At 39.1% G+C, this 8,855-nt stretch overlaps 1 pseudogene; it reads right to left on the reverse strand.

Annotated features, from left to right (window-relative positions):
* Positions 1–1,085: 1,085 nt before the first annotated feature.
* Positions 1,086–2,419, reverse strand: LOC149177519 (putative pectate lyase 5 pseudogene; annotated as a pseudogene).
* Positions 2,420–8,855: the final 6,436 nt, after the last annotated feature.

The following is an 8,855-nucleotide window of genomic DNA, read 5'->3' on the forward strand; positions in this document are numbered from 1 at the left end:
TAGCATGAACATGGTGAAGAATGTGAAGTCCATTGTGCACTTCTTGCCTCTCTACTGCTCCAAAGATGACCAGACTTAGGGATTAGAGCTGCCCTTTTATTTCTGATTTGGCCCACTATCAATCACAGAACTAGGGCCCAATAACTAGCCCTTTTGATCGCCCTTTTACTCCTCCAAAAGTCAATTCTTAGCACATAAAATGTACAACCCTCTTGTTGTGACAAATCTGCCACTTGTCCACAACACTTAGGGCCACCCAAATAGCCACTAACAGTCCAACCATTGTACTTAGGCTGCTTTCGAACTTTCCAAAAATAGACCTACAAGCCCTAGCGAAACATCAACATGAAAGAAATACAACATACCTATCTAGGACGCCATCATCTGCCCTCAAATACTTGGCCCTGTGCACAATATCTTCTAATGTTTTCGGCCTTGTCTAGGGCTTTCTGTAACAGCTACAGTGCTGCCCCAACTCGGTCTAACTGTCCAAAGACCTACGGAAATCCTCCTTCAAGAGTGCCAACTCATAGGGTCTTAACCACTATCCCTTCTTTCTTCTCTACTGCTCCAAAGATGACCAGACTTGGGCTTGGAGCTGCCCTCTTATCTCTGATTTGGCCCACTGTCAATCACAGACCTAGGGCCCAATAACTAGCCCTCTTCACTACCCTTCTCCAAAAGTCAATACTTAGGGCATACACTGTACAACCCTCTTGTTGTGACAAATCTGCCACTTGCCCACAACACTTAGGATTACCCAAACAGCCACTAACAGTCCTCTAACCACTGTACTTAGGCTGCTTCAAAACTTTCCAAAATTAGAGGGAGGATGATGGCGGTGATATTAACGTGTGCATCTACTAAACATACTTCACTTATATCAATCTTTGAGTTGAGACTTGAGAGGTTGTCTGGTTGACATCGTTTGGATTAACTACACACAGAAACAGTTACACAATTTGAAAGAGTAGATTCTTCTCACCAAAACATGTAATGATTTGGATAAGTAGTTGATCATAAAAGGACTAATACATAAATCCTTTAAACTAGGCCTTTTAAAATGACCATATCAAAAAAATGGATAAAGAAATTGATAGGAAAAGGTTTTCTGACATTGCATTGTATTCCATTCCATTCCATTAATATACATTTATCTTAGCACTCATAATATGATCAATCTAACGTTGTGAAATGCACCATTCCATTCCTAATATGATCAATGCAACCTTGTGAAATCCTTCTGCAATTATGGCAATACCATGACATCACAGAGATTCAGAGGTTGATTTCATGTGGGGAAGAGAGTTTACCTAGGCATCCTCTGGATAAGGCCTTCACCAAAGTAATTAAAGGCGATCGTTACTTGCATTATTACATCTTGAACATAGCTGTCGCTGTGACCCAGAAGCATGACCTGCATAGAAATTACCATTTCAGCTTTTTGTCTGTGACAGAGATTAATAGACAGAACTGTAAATTCGTTGAAAGGAATCCAATGGCAGTATGAGACCTCGTTATGGTGAGTGAAGTAATTATTTGATATGGTGATGGCAGTGGATCCCATAATTGCATCGATTAGGCCATCGTTACAGTTGGAAAGAGAACAGTGGTCTATCCAGATATAGCGTCCTCCAAAAATTGAAATTCCATTGCCATATGACAGATTTCTCCAACCATAATGCTCAGGGGAATCCCTCACCAAGGCATTGCCTGTTTGAATGCGGTCGTGGATGCTGATACCATGAATGATGATGTTGGTCACATACTGTATCGTTATGCAGGCACCGTGGGCATGGACATCGGCACCTCTGCCATCAATGGTCTTGAAACTATTCATGATGAGCTCTTCTTTGAGCTGAATGACCATGTCACTCTCAAATATGATCCAGAGCGGCTCGTCTTGAATAACAGTGTAGCGGAGAGTACCAGGTCTGGGATTCACAGCATCGTTGTCACTGGAATCGGTTACTACATAGTATGACCGCCCTTTCCTCCCATGGCATTCCGGCCAAAGCCAATAGCACAATCTGCAAGCTTTTGCCTGTTCATTTGCCAATTTGGATCACAGCGCCAGCAATCATCTTTTGGATTACCGGTTCCACAGGACAAATAGCTCAGCTGTCTTCGAGAATCATTGATACTTCTGCATCACACGCCATTCCCATGCATAAAATCAGTAAAATTTTATAAGCAATACTCTGCATTTCAGATACTCAATTGCAATCAATTAGTATAGATGTCATTCTCATCGTTTTCAAATATATAGCTGGAGATTGAAAAAATTTAAATGGGGCACTTACTTATGGACCGATTTAACTACTTGTTCAAGACTCTGTACTGAAAAAGAAGAATTTTGTTTCTGTTGTTGTGTCTGCCCTGTTGCTTGTATAGTGGGGCGCCCTCTGGGGAAACCCATGATGTTGTCCACAATTCAGTGAGTTTTTGCTGCAGAACAATTTGGAGCCAGGATTTGAAGGCAGACTATTACCGCAAGTAGAAATAGAGAATATAACTGACTCTGGATAGCCATTTTCATCCTAGAAGCTCAAGAAATCGTAGCTTTCAATGCAGAAAAATTCTGCACCCTGTTTATCTCTGAGAAATAATCCCACAAAGAAGTATCTTTCTTCTAAATATTCTGCACCCTGTTTATCTCTGATAAATAATGCCACAAGGAAGTATCTTTATTCTATACTCACAGCAGTGCTCTAGGGCTACAACAACTGTGGATTCTGAAAACATGAAAAATGGCTAGAGATTCTAAAATACCAGTGTTTTGCCAACGGGGGAGAATCTGAAATTCAAGGATGTGTGCTGCTGTAAGCGTGGAACAGTGTCCTTATCTACAATGCTGGTATACTGGTCTTGAATTGAGATTCGGATTTGGGATTTATGTTTCCTTTTATAATTTGCACAGAGCTCTGCAGATTAATTGTATTAAATGATGCTGATGTCTGGTCGGTCCGTAAGCCCATTAAATTAAAATGGAAAAGATTGATGCTAACAGAAAAAAGACCTAAAGTAGCATCCCAGAATTTTTTAATCAGCCAGAGGTTTATGCCTCCATAACTTTTTAATCCTTTCCGGCTTACTAAAGCTGGGATGGAGATGTTTCTCTTGTAATACTGTAACCATTCTCTTGGCACCCAGTGAGAAGAGCAGGGAAAGACCATTGTGGAAACTAATGCTCTGGGAAGAAATCAGTATTCAGAGGAAAAGGTATCACTTACTGGTTACTTCTTGAAAGTTTTCATGGGTAGGTTTCTTAATATTCCGGTCAATAGTTCTAGCACCGACTTGCCAATCTTTCGGATGCTTGAATTGAATACTGAGGGACCAATATAGAGATAGAATAGCAGTTTCAGAGTCAGATAGGCCGCCTACAGAGTTTAGAGACACACTCATGCGGTTATTCTTTAGTTCACAGAGAGGTCATGCGGTTATTCTTTAGTTCACAGCAAGGTCATTGCTGATCTGATTCTGAGGCATCGAATTTGCGTGAAATATATTTTACTTACAAGAAACATATAAGAAACGTTGTATCTGTTGTTGGGTGCTTGTTTGTGTGAGAAATGGGTTCGGTTTCTCGATAAACATGATCCTTGATATGCAGGCACAAAGAAACCATGAAAAGAAGACCAGAATTAGGGCTTGGAGCTGCCCTTTTATCTCTGATTTGGCCCACTATCAAATCACAGAACTAGGGCCCAATAACTAGCCCTCTTGACTGCCCTTTTACTCCTCCAAAAGTCAATTCTTAGGGCATAAAATGTACAACCCTCTTGTTGTGACAAATCTGCCACTTGTCCACAACACTTAGGGCCACCCAAACAGCCACTAACAGTCCAACCACTGTACTTAGGCTGCTTCAGGACTTTCCAAAAATAGACCTACAAGCCCTAGCGAAACATCAACATGAAAGACATACAACATACCTCTCTAGGATGCCATCATCTGCCCTCAAATACTTGGCCCTGTGCACAATATCTTCTAAGGTTTTTGGCCCTGTCTAGGGCTTTCTGTAACAGCTACAGTGCTGCCCCAACTCGGTCTAACAGTCCTCAAAGACCTACGCAAATCCTCCTCCAAGAGTGCCAACTCTTAGGGTCTTAACCACTGTCCACTTCTTTCCTCTCTACTGCTCCAAAGATGAACAGACTTAGGGCTTGGAGCTGCCCTCTTATCTCTGATTTGGCCCACTGTCAATCACAGAACTAGGGCCCAATAACTAGCCCTCTTCACTACCCTTCTCCAAAAGTCAATTCTTAGGGCATACACTGTACAACCCTCTTGTTGTGACAAATCTGCCACTTGTCCACAACAGTTAGGGTTACCCAAACAGCCACTAACAGTCCTCTAACCACTGTACTTAGGCTGCTTCAAAACTTTCCAAAACTAGACCTACAATCCCTAGCAAAACATCAACATGAAAGACATACAACATACCTCTCTAGGACGTCATCATCTGCCCTCAAATACTCGGCCCTGTGCACAATATCTTCTAAGGTTTTTGACCCTATCTAGGGCTTCCTGTAAAAGCTACAGTGCTGCCCCAACTCGGCCTAACAGTCCTCAAACACCTATGCAAATCCTCCTCTAGAAGCCCTATACTCTTGCGCTACAACTCGGCCTTTATATCAGAGCTGTTCCAGGGTTGTGTTGCAATACACAAAAGATATTTCGGCCTGTTCACAGAGAAATTACACCTCAACACATGCACATAATCTGCCTCTCCAACTTGGCTAGGCCCAATCCAAACACAAGAAAGATGGGCCCATAGCTCTTGAAAACATTTTGGACTAGAACAATGCATCAAAATGAGTGGGCCCATAGCTCTTGAAAACACTGAAACAGAGGAGGGAGGGCCAATGATAGACCATAGCAATGCTTCAAAACAAATGAGCCTGCTATTTTTGAAAACAATTGAAATAGAGGGAGGATGATGGCGGTGATATTAACGTGTGCATCTACTAAACATACTTCACTTATATCAATCTTTGAGTTGAGACTTGAGAGGTTGTCTGGTTGGCATCGTTTGGATGAACTACACACAGAAACAGTTACACAATTTGGAAGAGTAGATTCTTCTCACCAAAACATGTAATGATTTGGATAAGTAGTCGATCATAAAAGGACTAATTCATAAATCCTTTAAACTAGGCCTTTTAAAATGACCATATCAAATCATCAAAATTTAATAGGCATGAATGAGATAGAGAACATTCTATTGGATATTTGAATTCATCCAATTATAATATTCTATGGTCGCTCTTAGGATGAAAGCAATCACAGATCATTCTCAACAAATGTGTCTATCAGTTTTTTGTTCGAAAGGTAAATTAATGATGGATTAATGGAGTGAGTGGGGTCTAGGACTCAGCCAAATTAGCTTTTAATTGCTTTCAGATACCTTTCTGGTGGTCATTCTGGTTCTCTCTGGGACTGGCACTGGCAGATCAGAGTGTTTTTTTTGTTTGTGGTGTGTGTGAAAAGGGTATAAGGTTGGGGTTTGAGGTTTTGAGGCCTTATACTGCAAGTTCTAGAAGATTGGGCACTATATAGATCTTTTGAGATAATTTAGATTACTACAAAACTAAAGATTTTGTGGTGTATAGAGAGATGAATTTTTGCATCTAGAATTCAGGGATTGAGGTGAGTGGACTGCAATATTTTGCGGTAGTCTCATAAGGTGAAGAAAAAATAAAACACATATAATGAGGGATTTTGGCATCTGTTATCTCAGGGTACAACAATGTAATATTTCCCTTTTGGAAAAACCAATTCTCTGCCCCTGAATTTGCTGTGGTTCACTGTGTTTGTCTTTAATGAGTTTCGTTAAATAGTTTAGGAGCATATGGTTGTAGGTTCATTTTCTTCATTTAATTTAAAATGCATTACTATAGCACTCGCAAGGAACTCCCACACTCTACCAAATAGGAAGATAAGCTTCAGATTTAAACTTCAACAATGAGTACACATTCAATGGTTACCATTCCATGCAAATTAAGCATTTTACACAGTGGAAAAGTTACACTGGTGAGTTTATGAACCAACACAACACACCAAATGTGTTGTAGGTGTTTCTTTAGTAATTCATTGCCAAACAAACCAATACCATGCATAAATGGGAAATAAAGAATTTCAACATGCTAATCTGATGTGTATTGATCTGGAGTTGCATTATAGACTGATATCATATTTGATTAAAAACAGAGCTTGCATTTCACTTTATAACCATGCATAAATCGGAAATAAAGAATATCAACATGCTAATCTGATGTGTATTGATCTGGAGCTGCATTATAGACTGATATCAGATTTGAGTAAAAACAGAGCTTGCATTTAACTCAGCCATATAGACACAATAAATGAGATAAAGGGAACCTAAAATACATGGTGAAATTCCAAGGCAGCAAGCAGTCTTGTTCTTTATGCAAACCCCTGTGTGAAAAGTGGAAGAATTCCTTCAATCTTCTGTCACTTCCCTGTGTAAATATCAGTCCGCCTTTGAGATAGTTCCTACAATCCTATAGGAATGAATATGCTGCCCAGAACTCAGTTTCAATCCATGAAATGATGGCATACACAATCAGCAGTAGTGGTACAAACAACAGGGTGCTTGGCTTCCAATATTCACTGAAATATCCCCTTGGAATCTTGGTTCTGCTCCTTGTTTTTGCACAGGTCACACATCCAACTAAATGGATGCCTCCAGCAAGGTAACAAGGTCACTAGAGGCCCCACACACTTGTGAAACTCTTGCCTCTTGCCTCAAGATAATCTCGAACAAATTTTTGATTTGGTCATGACTGTAAATGTGTGACAGTGAGGCCTTTCTTGAGGCAAATGCAACCCTTGAAATTGCCCAAATAATTCCTCCACAACTTCAGATTTTTGGCACAGGCAATGGTTCTCGTAAGGAAGAATTAGAACTGTTGATGTGAGATGTTGAGGTGAACTAAGCCGGGGACTTTGAATGGTGGAAATCCCTTGCCAATGGGGCCTTGCACTAGTAAGTGGAGGTGTCTTTATGGTCACCTATTTGAGCAAACATTGCATCATAGATCTACCTTTGTATGTGTTTATTGGTCACTCGACACCCCAGTTGCTAAGATAATTTGGAAAAAGGTGGTGATCAATGTCATAGATTTGAGATGATCAATCTCATAAGACCAAACACCTATGGGTTGGATAGCAAAACAAAGTAGCAAGTAACCTCGACAATCTTTATATAGACAAAGAAATCTCCTCTGATTGTCATGGAAGACAATTCATTGAAAATGAAGTGTTTCACCATGTTTATATATCAAGGGCCTCAACCACATACACAAAAGATCCAAATCATGTGGAAATTTAATAAAAATTCCATGTATTCCTATCAAGTTAAGAAGATCAACTTATGGATTTGTACGAACAAGCTTTACCACAGGACTAGTCTTCTTGATATCGTTGACGTGTGGATTGCAAATATAACCTAAGGAAACATATTTTACTTTACAATGTCAATAAACGCTTTAGACATCCTCATCCTGCAGGATATCCTCTGCAGCTTATTATTACTTTCTTTTCTCCCCTTGCCTTTCCTAAATCATAATTATGACTTCACAGATGAATCAAAATTTGATTCTAGTTGGCATGCCCTTCAAACTGTAGGAAAATAGGGTCCACAAAAGGTGGAGAGAGAAAATAAAAGAAATATCTTAGTATTAATATTGCAACAATATATTTTTCACGCACAATGAATCACAATAGATGACGTTAAATCACTGAAACATTGTGGCATAAACATTAATGATTCTCAATGATAAAGTAATTGAATGTTGTCACTCCAATAGTCTTTTTGAACTTGAAATAACATATTTTATTTTTACCTAGATTTTACTTCCACCTCAATACAAAATTTAGAAGTTCTACATTTGAGAATTCTGTTAAAAATGTTGATGTGAACATGAAGTTCTACATTTGAGAATTCTGTTAAAAATGTTGATGTGAACATCACATACAAGTCAGATCCCACCCAATGGGCCATTTAGGAAATGGGTGGTGGTGCTTGTTGGTTTTTTAGAAGAGCCACTTGAGTATATGACCTTGTCTTCAAAAATATTTACCACTTCTCCAGAACCTGATATTGGTCGTCCATTAGGTTTCCATCACTCTCATATTGAAGGTGAAGGTAGAAGTCACCAAGACAAATGCCCATAGTTGAGCACCTCCTTGCCTAGAGACTTATATAATAGGAAACCAATCAATGATATACCTCTTTTTACTTTGGTTCATTGGGGTGAACATGTTTGCTTCTAGGGTTATTTCTTTATGAAGTTATTTACATTATCGAAATATCTAAATGGAATTTTTTTTAACAAAGTGTATAATGTTTAATACATGTAATTAAACATATAATTTTCAGACATTGTTCTTTTTGTTATTTTCATTTCTAAAGATTGCTCTTGTTAGAATTTCCATTTTCCAATTTGCATACAAGGAATTAACTTTTGTCAACTCTATTTCCAAATTTCCACATGAGGATGGTTTATCTTTAGATGGTGACAAATGGCATTGGGTGGTTAGAATTATGGATTCAGTTACTTTTGTGAAGTTGTTCCTCATAATGTATTGTCGAGGTTTTACTAATGAGATTGTGAAGGCATATGCTCAAGATCATTTTATTGATGTGATCACCAACACAATTGGTCTAATTGTTGTTGTTCTTGCAAGTACTCTGTACTGGTGGATAGATCCTGCTGGAGCAATTGTGGTAAGCAGTTCTTTGACCTTTTGCTTTACAGTTCATAGTTTTCAACTTTTCACATGTTATGCTTATCTATTTTGTTGAGTGTGCGCCATGGTTTCTT

This window comes from Pinus tabuliformis, chromosome 4_1 (genome assembly GCF_031772625.1).
Source record: "Pinus tabuliformis cultivar Carrire ecotype Pingquan chromosome 4_1, CPIR1, whole genome shotgun sequence".
NCBI classification, from domain to species: domain Eukaryota; kingdom Viridiplantae; phylum Streptophyta; class Pinopsida; order Pinales; family Pinaceae; genus Pinus; species Pinus tabuliformis.